We start from the raw sequence: 13,561 nt of genomic DNA, 5'->3' as shown, positions 1-13,561 counted from the left end.
CCAACTCATAAAACATTTTAGAAAAAGGCTCAGTGCCGTTATCCTCGCAAGGGAGGTATTGAAAGGGGGGGTCAATTTTGACCCCTACCTTTTTGAGAAAAAAAGTATTACTTGTTAAACAAAATCTCTTTCTCTGAGCAAACGTATTAGTATAAAATAATTTAATATACCATTGTTTTGAGCATACAATATAGCTCAGTATTTGAATGATTTATTTTATACAGTCATTTTTACTCATCTTTATCAAGGGAGTCAATAATTTGGGACCCCACTGTATACTTCAAAGTTAGAGATATGTTGGAACTGGATCCATCATTATTATTGTATTATTAATATTATTATTATTATTAGCTCCACTACATGGAGAAAGGGTTAACAATATCAGTCATGACTACATGTTCATGTGATTGCATTAAATCCTGACTGTTTGGACGTGTCTGTTAGTAAATGTTTTATTTCTAAGAGATAATGAATAAAATAGAACAATTGACCTTCAATAATTAGTTGTCACTGTGTTAACCACAACCAACATGCTGCATCTCTGTTTAGGGGTCAGTGGTCTAAAATGAGTCTCTCTGGAGAGAGAGAGGAGGGGATCCCTGCCTCTAAAATGAGTCTCTCTGGGGAGAGAGAGGAGGGGGGCCCTGCCTCTAAAATGAGTCTCTCTGGGGAACATGACACCAAAGCTAAGAGGTGAGATGACAATGTTGTTTAAGAATTTATAAGGAGTTATTTCTAAAACGTTATATCCACAATTTTTTCACGTTTGTTATTTTACATCAGAAATGATTGCTTATGGGTACCTTCATGTGTCTGTCAAATATTGTTGTTCTAAGATTATAATTAATAGATTTTTGTGTATGAATTTTTGTTTTGCAAAACGCTATATAGCTGGAATGAAATGTTTGTATCCTGTATATTTGACTGTGATATGTGGATGTCTCACCAGCACACACACACACACACACACACACACACACACACACACACACACACACACACACACACACACACGCACACACACACACACACACACACACACACACACACACACACACACATCTTTACCATCACACACACACACATCTACAGAAGTTTTGCATGACACAATCATTTATCCTACTCTTAGTTATTGTCTAATATGTTGTCATGCAGAACCTTATTGTTTTTACTAATTCTGATCGTTGTTACAAGCGGAATTTTGACAATACTACCGTCAAATCAACACACTCTTCACTCCTGTTTTAACCAAAAAGGTTCTATCATTTGCTTAATATATGGAACCACTAAAAGTTCTATATAGAAACCTTTTATAGGGTTCTTTGATCAGAACTGCTGGGGATTTGGAAAGCCATAGTCAGTCAATCAAAAATAGAATAATACTCTTATGAAAAATATTGACCTTAAATTTAGTCTGTGGATACTATGCGACTAGAAAGGTTAAACATGCATGTATGACATCACAGCACAGTTGAACAAATATGGCAGGTGGAAATCAAAAGAGGATGTTCTACGGAGATAGGTGGGCGGGGCTGAGAGTAGCAGAGGGGTGGGATTAAAAAAGATCATGATCGGTAATAGTCATTACTGTAAACACTATAGATGTCTGAGTACTATCTATCCAAAATGTAATGTGTATAAGAAATTATAATTATTATTATTATTATTATTATTATTATTATTATTATTATTATTATTATTATATATATAAAAAAGTAATTACTGTGTATAAAAGTATTGTATGGGGGGTAGAATTGATCTTGGTTATATGCAAACACACTGGTGGCCAGGGAGGCATCTCTTTGTTTGAACGATGGCCCACGTATGCTCCGTTCTCAACCCCCCCCAAACAGCAGACCTCACACATACAGTTGAGACCAGCACAGGTTCAAGCTGCAGTGCAGCGCCCCTGGATAAAGAGCATGTTGTGGGGTTAAGGGCCTTGCTCAAGGGCCCAACGAAAGGTGAATGTTTTGAGGACGTGAACACAACAGCCCTCCAGTGATCAGATCAATTCCGCCCGTTCTTTCCAGCGCCTGGCCCGGGATTCAAACTGGACACTTTTCGGCCATAGGTCCAACACCTGCCACAGCTCCAACTCATTTGCCGCTGAGCGAAACATAGATAGATGGTGTGTTAAAAGTCATGTAATGATTAACTAGGCTATTGAATCACCAACACTTATTATACATCATTATTATACATAAATCATTGTCAAAAGCTGAAGAGAAACTGTTGCATGTAGATCTATATTAGTATGGATTGATCATATAGAAATATAGAAACATTATTTAAACTACTCCAAAGCAATTACATGTGGCACAGGAACCACTGACTCGCTGCATTATTCTATAGTATTATCAAGACACCTGCTGTTAACTCTTAACTGGTTAGGACAGCTCATGGTGTGTCATAAATATCTGCCGACTAGGTGGGACTAGAGGCTTCATGCATAGCTTTAATTTATACCCATAAGAGTAGGACTAAAACGGCTTTATTCTCAGAACTTATACAACACATTTTCCTCTCTGAGACACTTTGTGGATATGGGCCCAGATCTCAAAATATTGTTATAAAATAACTTTGAATCTTTGTTTTACATATATATAATATATATATATATATATATATATATATATGAATATTACTAATGTAAGCCAGTGTAAAGACTGGGTTTAGTTTATTGTGTTGCTCTGCTCATGTCCGCGTTCTGGAACTGTCCGCGTCCCCGTACGGTTTGGTGCCAAGCATATTGTCCAGTTACGCGCAGAGTGGACTGAGGTGATGTTGGGGAATAACGACAGAGTTTGTTACAGTGTTGAGACACCGAAGTTTATTGTTCAATTTGCTTTTTGGTCAGTGACAGCATCCTTTTCACTCGCTATCCTTGTTTCATCTTGTGGTTCACCGGATTCGTCATCATCCTCGATGGACAGACGAACGACCTGCTAGCTAGCCAAGCTAGTCGGTACAGCTAGCTAAGCTAGCTACTCTACCAGCAGCATCCTAGTTATCCTAGCTACCACTACATCATCACCGGCTGCCTGCATTTCTTGTGGACCGATGGAGCTCCCGGGTTGTTTCTTCCACCTGTTAAATACCGTGGAGGGCTTCTCCCTCTCTCGTTGACGGATCCTGGCTACCTACCATCCCTCTGTCCGGTTATCCTCTCTTCACTAGATGGACGGTAACTTTAGTGTTTAACCCCTCTGTGTCCAAGGACCAAACTTTTGAATAATATTTTTGGGCGCCCCAAGGTTTTTATTGTTTGTAAAACTTTAGTGGAGAGCTCTCAATGTTCCGGATTTTAGGTATATAAAGTGCCTTCAGAAAGTATTCACACCCCTTGACATTTTCCACATTTTGTTATGTTAAAGCCTGAATTTAAAATGCATAAAATTCAGATTTATTTGGTCACTGGCCTACACACAATACCCCATAATGTCAAAATGGAATTATGTTTTACGAAGTCTTTACAAATGTAATTAAAAATGAACAGCTGAAATGTCTTGAATCAGTAAATATTCAACCCCTTTTGTTATGGCAAGCCTGAAAAGTTTCAGGAGTAGAAATGCGCTTAACAAGTCACATAATAAGCAGTAGGAGTGCGTGGGTCAAATCACTGGGGAAGACAAGCCAGAAAAATACATATTACAATCTACAGTTGAAGTCGGAAGTTTACATACACCTTAGCCAAATACATTTAAACTCAGTTTTTCACAATTCCTGACATTTAATCCTAGTAAGAATTCCCTGTCTTAGGTCAGTTTGGATCACCACTTTATTTTAAGAATGTGAAATGTCTTTCCTCACATTCCCAGTGGGTCAAAAGTTTACATACACTCAGTTAGTATTTGGTAGCGTTGCCTATAAATTGTTTAACTTGGGTCAAACGTTTAGGGTAGCCTTCCACAAGCTTCCCATAGTAAGTTGGGTGAATTTTGGCCAATTCCTCCTGACAGAGCTGGTGTAACTGAGTCAGGTTTGTAGGCCTCCTTGCTCGCACATGCTTTTTCAGTTCTGCCCTCACATTTTCTATAGGATTGAGGTCGGGGCTTTGAGATGGCCACTCCAATACCTTGACTTTGTTGTCCTTAAGCCATTTTGCCACAACTTTGGAAGTATGCTTGGGGTCATTGTCCATTTGGAAGACCCATTTGTGACCAAGCTTTAACTTCCTGACTGATGTCTTGAGATTTTGCTTCAATATATCCACATAATTTTCATTCCTCATGATGCCATCTATTTTGTGAAGTGCACCAGTCCCTCCTGCAGCAAAGCACCCCAACAGCATAATGCTGCCACCCCCGTGCTTCACGGTTGGGATGGTGTTCTTTGGCTTGCAAGCAACCCCCTTTTTCCTCCAAACATAATGATGGTCATTATGGCCAAACAGTTCTATTTTTGTTTCATCAGACCAGAGGACATTTCTCCAAAAAGTATGATCTTCGTCCCCATGTGCAGTTGCAAACCGTAGTCTGGCTTTTTTATGGCGGTTTTGGAGCAGTGGCTTCTTCCTTGCTGAGCGGCCTTTCAGGTTATGTCGATATAGGACTCGTTTTACTGTGGATATAGATACTTTTGTACGTGTTTCCTCCAGCATCTTCACAAAGTCCTTTGCTGTTGTTCTGGGATTGATTTTCACTTTTCGCACCAAAGTACGTTCATCTCTAGGAGACAGGACGCGTCTCCTTCCTGAGCAGTATGACGGCTGCATGGTCCCATGGTGTTTATACTTGCGTACTATTGTTTGTACAGATGAACGTGGTACCTTCAGGCGTTTGGAAATTGCTCAAGAGTGTGCAAAGCTGTCATCAAGGCAAAGGGTTGCTACTTTGAAGAATTTGTTTAACACTTTTTTGGTTACTACATGATTCCATGTGTGTTATTTCATAGTTTTGATGTCTTCACTATTATTCTACAATGTAGAAAATAGTAAAAATTAAGAAAAACCCTTAAATGAGTAGCTGTGTCCAAACCTTTGACTGGTACTGTATATATGTATTTATTTTTACACATACACTATATATACAAAAGTATGTGGACACCCCATCAAATTAGTGGATTCGGCTATTTCAGTCGCACCCGTTGCTGACAGGTGTATAAAATCGAGCACACAGCCATGCAATCTCCATAGACAAACATTAGCAGTAGAATGGCTTTACTGAAGAGCTCAGTGACTTTCAACGTGGCACAGTCATAGGATGCAACATTTCCAACAAGCTCGCCGCCATTGGACTCTGTAGCAGTGGAAACACGATCTCTGGAGTGATGAATCACGCTTCACCATCTGGCAGTCCGACGGACAAATCTGGGTTTGGCGGATGCCAGGAGAACGCTACCTGCCCTAATGCATAGTGCCAACTGTAAAGTTTGGTGGAGGAGGAATAATGGTCTGGGGCTGTTTTTCGTGGTTCGGGCTAGGCCCCTTAGTTCCAGTGAAGGGAAATCTTAACGCTACCGCATACAATGACATTCTAGACGATTCTGTGCACAAAGCAAGGTCCATACAGAAATTGTTTGAACTGGAATAACTTAACTGGCCTGCACAGAGCCTTGACCTCAACCCCATCGAACACCTTTGGAATTCCTACTGCGAGTGCCCGACCTCACTAATTCTCTTGTTGCTGAATGGAAGCAAGTCCCCGCAGCAATGTTCCAACATCTAGTGGAAAGCCTTCCCAGAAGAGTGGAGGCTGTTATAGCAGCAAAGAGGGGACCAACTCCATATTAATGGCCATGATTTTGGAATGAGATGTTGGACCAGGAGGTGTAATGAGATGTTGGCCAGCAGGTGTAATGAGATGTTGGACCAGGAGGTGTAATGAGATGTTGGAGCAGTAGGTGAAATGAGATGTTGGACCAGCAGGTGTAATGAGATGTTGGACCAGGAGGTGTAATGAGATGTTGGACCAGTAAGTGTAATGAGATGTTGGACCAGCAGGTGTAATGAGATGTTGGACCAGTAAGTGTAATGAGATGTTGGACCAGTAGGTGTAATGAGATGTTGGACCAGCAGGTGTAATGAGATGTTGGACCAGCAGGTGTAATGAGATGTTGGACCAGCAGGTGTAATGAGATGTTGGACCAGCAGGTGTAATGAGATGTTGGACCAGCAGGTGTAATGAGATGTTGGACCAGTAGGTGTAATGAGATGTTGGACCAGCAGGTGTAATGAGATGTTGAACCAGCAGGTGTCCACATGCTTTTTATCATGTAGTGTATGTTTGGTGAAGTAATAAAGAAGGTGTAATATTTTGGGTAGATTTTCCTAGAACAGATAATAACTATATATGGACATATTATAAAGGATGTGCATGAATAGAGTCTTAAGGATTAAAGTGGAACTGAGATGAGGAAGTGAATCAGTAGGCCAATGTGATGATGTTACAATGTGATGATGTTACAAGTAAGTTCCACTTGTTAAATCCACTTCAGTCAGTGTAGATGCAGGGGAGGAGACTGGTAGGGGGGGGGGTTGCAACTCAATATTAGGAGGGTGTTCTTAATGTTTTTTACACTGTTTGTTTGTTGCTTTATGTAATGGCATATATTTTAATGCTTTGTGTAATGTCACATAATTTAATGCTTTATGTAATGGCATATATTTTAATGCTTTATATACACTGAGTGTACAAAACATTATGAACACCTGCTTTTTCCATGACATAGATTGACAGGTGAATCCAGGTGAAAGATATGATCTCTTATTGATGTCACTTGTTAAATCAACTCCAATCAGTGTAGATGAAGGGGAGGAGACAGGTTAATGAAGGATTTTTAAGCCTTGAGACAATTGAGACATGGATTGTGTATGTGTACCATTCGGAGGGTGAATGGGCAAGACAAAATATTTAAGTGTCTTTGAACGGAGTATGGTAGTAGGTACCAGGCACACAGGTTTTTGTCAAGAACTGCAACGCTGCTGGGTTGTTCACGCTCAAATGTTACCTGTGTGTATCAAGAATGGTCCACTACCCAAAGGACATCCAGCCATTTTGACACAACTGTGGGACGCATTGGAGTCAACATGGGCCAGCATCCCTGTGGGACGCTTTCGACACCTTGTAGAGTCCATGCCCCGACGAGTTGAGGCTGTTCTGAGGGCAAAAGAGAGGGGAGGTGCAACTCGATATTAGGAAGGTGTTCTTAATGTTTTGTATACTCAGTGTATGTTTTTTGCTTTATGTAATGGCATATATTTTATTGCTTCATGTAATGTATTTTATCTCTTGAAATATAGTTTTGATATATTTTAAAATGTATTTTCATGGTGATTTATTATGTTTTCCAGAATCTCCAACCAAATTTGGAGATCAGTCTCTCCAGTACCCAGTCATCTGTCCATGAAGAGTGTCTTCTCTATGCATCATCCTATACATTTTAGTGATGGACCAGTGACCTTTGACCCTAGGTAAAAATGTATCATATTACTATTGAAGATGAGAATCTTCTAGATCTGAAACCAGATGTATTTTGTGTATCTGAGTATATACTGTAAAGCATCTGCTTATAATGATTTGTTTATGTAATATATTTTAATACACTGAGTGTAGAAAACATTATGAACACCTGCTTTTTCCATGACATAGATTGATAAGGTGAATCCAGGTGAAATATATGATCTCTTATTTATGTAACTTGTTAAATCAACTTCAATCAGTGTAGATGAAGAGGAGGAGAGAGGTTAATGAAGGATTTTTAAGCCTGGAGACAAATGAGACATGGATTGTGTAAATGTGCCATTCAGAGGGTGAATGGACAGGGTATTACTTTGAACGGGGTATTGTAGTAGGTACCAGGCACACAGGTTTTTTTTCAAGAACTGCAACGCTGCTGGGTTGTTCACGCTCAAAAGGTTCCTGTGTGTATCAAGAATGGTCCACTACCCAAAGGACATCCAGCCATTTTGACACAACTGTGGGCCGCATTGGAGTCAACATGGGCCAGCATCCCTGTGGGACGCTTTCGACACCTTGTAGAGTCCATGCCCCGACGAGTTGAGGCTGTTCTGAGGGCAAAAGAGAGGGGAGGTGCAACTCAATATTAGGAAGGTGTTCTTAATGTTTTGTATACTCAGTGTATGTTTGTTGCTTTATGTAATGGCATATATTTTATTGCTTCATGTAATGTATTTTATCTATTGAAATATAGTTTTGATATATTTTAAAATGTAGTTTCATGGGGATTTATTATGTTTTCCAGAATCTCCAACCAAATTCGGAGATCAGTCTTTCCAGTACCCAGTCATCTGTCCATGAAGAGTGACTTCTCTATGGAACGTCCTATACATTTTAGTGATAAATCAGGGACCTTTGACCCTAGGTAAGTTACTGGTCAGAATGTATGATATTACTATTGAAGAGGAGAATCTTCTAGATCTGAAACCAGATGTATTTTGTGTATCTGAGTATATACTGTAAAGCATCTGCTTATAATTAGTTGTTTATGTAATATATTTTAATACACTGAGTGTACAAAACATTATGAACACCTGCTTTTTCCATGACATAGATTGATAAGGTGAATCCAGGTGAAAGATATGATCTCTTATTTATGTAACTTGTTAAATCAACTTCAATCAGTGTAGATGAAGGGGAGGAGACAGGTTAATGAATGATTTTTAAGCCTTGAGACAATTGAGACATGGATTGTGTACATGTGCCATTCAGATGGTGAATAGGCAAGACAAAATATTTAACTACCTTTGAACGGGGTATGGTAGCAGGTATTGTAAGATTTTGCTGATATACAGGTCGGATTCTGAATTGTGAAAAGGAAGCCACATCCCTACGTATAACAGTCTGTATAGTTTCTGACACTGACTCCAACTGAGGTTCCCAATGTGAGGGGTTTGGAAATAGTATATGAGGAAAATCTGTTTCATAATCAAAATGATCTAATAACTTCAAACTTCTATGATAGAAGTGTAGATCCCTCCGGAGCTCCCCGCAGTCCACCTGTTTAGGAGTTGGTATGAAAGTCAGTCCTCTTTCTAGAACCTCACTCTCGGCTTGGTTGAGCCCAATGGGACATTGCTGGTCAAGACCTCAAATCGGTTGTGAAGTAGTATGGACATATTGATGGAACAAGGTCACTAAACTGGTGGTTAGACAGGGTAGATCCAAGAGCAGGCCTCTGCTGTCATCTAGAGGGCGTTTCTCTGTACTGCTTGACACGTGGAGACTCAATGGAGGCACAGTGCAAAGTGCTCAAAGTAAGGCCCAAACAATTGTTTGTCAGGCTGGGATCTATAAAGCAGTATGTTCTTCAATTAGATGCCAACTAATACAGGGACAATAGGTGGGGCAGGAGGAAGAATGGTGTTCCTGATTTTCAGAAGAATTCCCCTTTTTTCTTTGTAGCTTCAGATTGAGATTGTTGTTATTCTCCAATATGTTTTTCTTCAGTGAGCCACTCTGGATTCTCCAAGGGGAATACTCCCTCTATTCTCCACTAGAGAGTTGTAGCTCCATGCTTTTGCTGGGAATTGTCCACTGTTGGTATACATTTATTTGGTCCCCAAAATACCAAAATAAAAAGGTGTATTTGTCTAGTTTTACCTGAGTCCCCAGTTAGCATCCATGTGGCTCATTTAAAAGTTTCAAAAAAAAAAAAAACGTACTACTGACGTTTCACCACAATAGGCTTCTTCAGACAATGGACAATGGACAAAAAGTAGCCAAACAAAGCCAAAGGAGAGTGATGAGCAGCAGCAGCATCATCAAACCAGCGAGGCCGCCGGCAAGCCCAACAGTGATGATGCTGCCGAGCTCCAGTTAGCTCCGTGTGCAGAGCCTACCCACCCTTCCACAAGCACCGCCAGGATAATGGCTCCACAGCCCCCTCCACCTCCGACTGTTCCTGACTATCTTGGAACAGAGGTGCCAGCCCAGATTAGCCTAGAATCCTACCGTAGCCGCAGGTTTTCTGTCCAAAAAACCTTCATTTAATAGCAACTGGTTCATAAGAAGAGAGTGTCTGGAATACTTGCTTACTGAAGATGCTGCATTGCTGAAAGTTCTGCGTGGGGTCCATCTATTGGGAGATGGCTAACTAGTCTGTATTTTCCACTGAGTCATATGGATGCAAGTCCATACATTGGCTGTAAAAGTGGGTAAAAACAGAAAAGCATATAACTGTAGCTATGTGGTCTTTACTTGGGTGTGTTTCACCAGGGTGAGGTCAGAGAGATGCTTCCAAGTCAGTATTTTTCTGAACTCATAAAATCCTTTACACAATCTGATGGGATGAATGTTTAACCCCATTTAAATGACCATAAAGTCTATATAGCACCTTTAAGTTAAGACCTCACAGATCTGTTCATGGCAAAGCAGTTCATTTAATGATATTAATTGATTCTTAAAGAATATAACTTATAAATCTTGAGGAGCCTCATCTTGAGGAGTCACCTGTGACAGTATTCATAAAGAGTAGGAGTACTGATCTGGGATCAGTTTAGCCTTTTAGATCATAATGAAACAGATTAGATGGACAGGGGGGACCTGATCCTAGATCAGCACTCCTCCTCTGGGAAACTGCATGTATGAAACCGAACACATAGTCGTAGTCTAGTTACAGCAGGTGGTTACTGCCATCTAGTGGAAGATACCAATAAAACACTTTATTATCAGGATGGGGAGACGGTTGAGCTGAAACAGAAAGTAAAGTTGTTCTTTTGTACAGGATCCATTTTAAGACGACTGAGCAGAAAACACGATATGGAGAGAACAAAAAAATAAAGTGAGTATTTCTAAGTATTTCTGAATAATAATCTATTCTAAAGGACAGAGTAAGAGAATGAATACCTGGAATGAGATATTACTAGTTAGTAGAACTGCTACTTGAGCTTAGTTGCTGACAGACAGCAGTTTTCAAAGTGTTATCACATGTTATCAGTCAAACGTCTGGTAAAGATGGTGGAGGAGCTTTTAAATGATAGGGTTTTATGTTTATCTCAGGTTTCTCAATCCTTTTGTTCTTGCCCAGGACTTACACACCTGATTCAACTAATCATCAAATATTTGAAGACAGTTGAATATTTGAGTCCTACAAATGAACATTCTCAAATTAAAACCTTTTGGATTTGTAGGCCTGTTTATAATTATTAAAGGTCTACAGTAAATCACATTTTGGAGGGAAAAGAGCACAGCTAAACCTGGTTTCAAGCAAATTACATGTTTATCAAAAATAATGTAAGAGATGTCTTGAAGAAGGACTATAAGAAAAAAAAAAACTGAAGCAAGATGTGGTACAATGTCATGAGTTACTGCTGTGGCATGCAACTGACTGTTAGCGCCACCCTCTGGTTACTGTTGTAAAGGGGAGACACCTTGAAGCGTTCCCTGAAGTCTAAATGCCTCTGGGTTTAGACTGACTGTTAGCGCCAGCCTCTGGTTACTGTTGTAAAGGGGAGACACCTTGAAGCGTTCCCTGAAGTCTAAACGCCTCTGGGTTTAGAACTCTGTCTCAGTGCCCTGCTACAGTGGGACTGTTCATTTTGCATGGCCCGGTGCTACGGGGGAGTGGACATTTAATTTAAGGACCAATGGAATGGTCTAAAACGTGCCAACTCTGCTCACCCGGGGAGCCGGCCAATGGAAAACTAATTTACCCAGTCACCGTTATAACTTTATTTCCTTATTTGAAATTGAAAGTGACTTTGTAGCCTACGCAGTTACAAAATGTCTGTTCAAACTGTGGCGCATATGGAACATTAGAACAGTGGTGGAAAAAGTAAAGATACCTTAATAGAAAATGACTCAAGTAAAAGTGAAAGTCACCCAGTAAAATACTACTTGAGTAAAAGTATAAAAGTATTTGATTTTAAATATACTTAAGTATCAAAAGTAAATGTAATTGCTAAAGTATACTTAAGAATCAAAAGTAAAAGTAAAGTAGGAATAATTCAAATTAAAATGTCTTATATTAAGCAAACCAGACGGCACAATTTTCTTGTTATTTTCATTTACGGATAGCCAGGGTCACATTCCAACACTCAGACATCATTTAAAAAAAGCATTTGTGTTTAGTGAGTCTGCCAGATCAGAGGCAGTAGGGATGACCAGCGATGTACTCTTGATAAGTGTGCGAATTGGACCATTTACTGAATGTAACGAGTACTTTTGGGTGTCAGGGAAAATGTATGGAGTAAAAAGTACATCATTTTCTTTATGAATATAGTGAAGTAAAAGTAAAAGTTGTAAAAAATATAAATAGTAATGTACAGATACTTTAAAGTATTTTTACTTAAGTGCTTTACACCACTGCATTAGAAGACGGATAAATGTGTTGATTTAGAAAGAAAGACGGGCAGATTCTGCTAGGTAGGCTACGAACTATTATAAAGTTAGGTCGTCATCACAGTAGGTTTGAGCTACAGTATGATGACTTACCAACCTGATGGTCTCCGTTGGAAATGTTGTGGAAAATGTTGTACACTCAGTGTATTAAAATATGTAACATAAACAACAAATGATATGCTCAGATACACAAAATACATCTGGTTTCAGATCTAGAAGATTCTCCTCTTCAATAGTAATATCATCAATTCTGACCAGTAACTTACCTGGGGTCAAAGGTCCCTGATTTATCACTAAAATGTATAGGATGATCCATAGAGATGTCACTCTTCATGGACAGATTACTTGGTACTGGAGAGACTGATCTCAGAGTTTGGTTGGAGATTCTGGAAAACATAATAAATGACCATGAAACTCAATTTTAAACTAAATCAAAATTATATTTCAATAGATAAAATACATTACATAAAGCATTAAAATATATGCCATTACATAAAGCAACAAACATGCAGCTCTAGCAGGGCAGGAATTTGACGAACTGACTTGTTGGAAAGGTGGCATCCTATGACGGCGCCACGTTGAAAGTCACATATGCATCGTTTTCCAAAACAGAGTGAACCTGGAGGCAAAAAGCGAACCCCACATTCTAACTAAATGTTGTTTATTAGCACTCAAATCTATCAATGGCGTTTTCGGCAGAATTTGGTGAAAGCCCCAAAGCGTTCAGAAAGCCTCTGTTTCCCACCACTAGTGGACACCCCCATGAGTGTCTTTCAGAACCCCTCCTAAAACCACCTGTTTCGTTTTGGTTGTTGTTATTGACTCTTTGTTAGTTCCTTCTTCTGTTTGAGAGACAATGTTTTATTTCTTGTTGAGGAATGTAACAATGTTCATGTGATTAAATTAAATCACCCGACTGTTTGGATATGTCTGTTAGTAAATGTTTTATTTCTAAGAGATCATGAGTAAAAGAGAACAATTGACATTCTAGAATGAGTTGTCACTGTGTTCACCACAACCAACATGCTGCATCTCTGTTTAGGGGTCAGTGGTCTAAAATGAGTCTCTCTGGGGAGAGAGAGAAGGGGGGCCCTGCCTCAAAAATGAGGCTCTCTGGGGAGAGAGAGGAGGGGGTCCCTGCCTCTAAAATGAGTCTCTCTGGGGAGAGAGAGAAGGGGGGCCCTGCCTCAAAAATGAGGCTCTCTGGGGAGAGAGAGGAGGGGGTCCCTGCCTCTAAAATGATTCTCTCTGGATCGAGA

At 39.8% G+C, this 13,561-nt stretch overlaps 1 long non-coding RNA gene across 2 annotated transcripts; it reads left to right on the top strand.

Moving 5' to 3' along the window:
* The first annotated feature begins 385 nt into the window (after positions 1-385).
* Positions 386-13,384, top strand: LOC311119534. 2 transcript variants are annotated; one of them, XR_014611993.1, is made up of 4 exons: positions 386-693; positions 7,295-7,414; positions 8,206-8,325; positions 13,345-13,384. It is a non-coding gene; the product is annotated as an uncharacterized lncRNA (long non-coding RNA). The 2 variants fall into 2 exon arrangements; XR_014611994.1 differs by lacking the exon at positions 13,345-13,384 and having other exon boundaries at positions 8,206-8,714.
* The last annotated feature ends 177 nt before the right edge of the window (positions 13,385-13,561 follow it).

This window comes from Coregonus lavaretus (assembly GCF_964263955.1).
Source record: "Coregonus lavaretus genome assembly, contig: HAP1_SCAFFOLD_4801, whole genome shotgun sequence".
Taxonomy (NCBI): domain Eukaryota; kingdom Metazoa; phylum Chordata; class Actinopteri; order Salmoniformes; family Salmonidae; genus Coregonus; species Coregonus lavaretus.
Note: the sequence above shows the minus strand (reverse complement) of the source record. Positions and strands in the feature narration are given on the sequence as shown.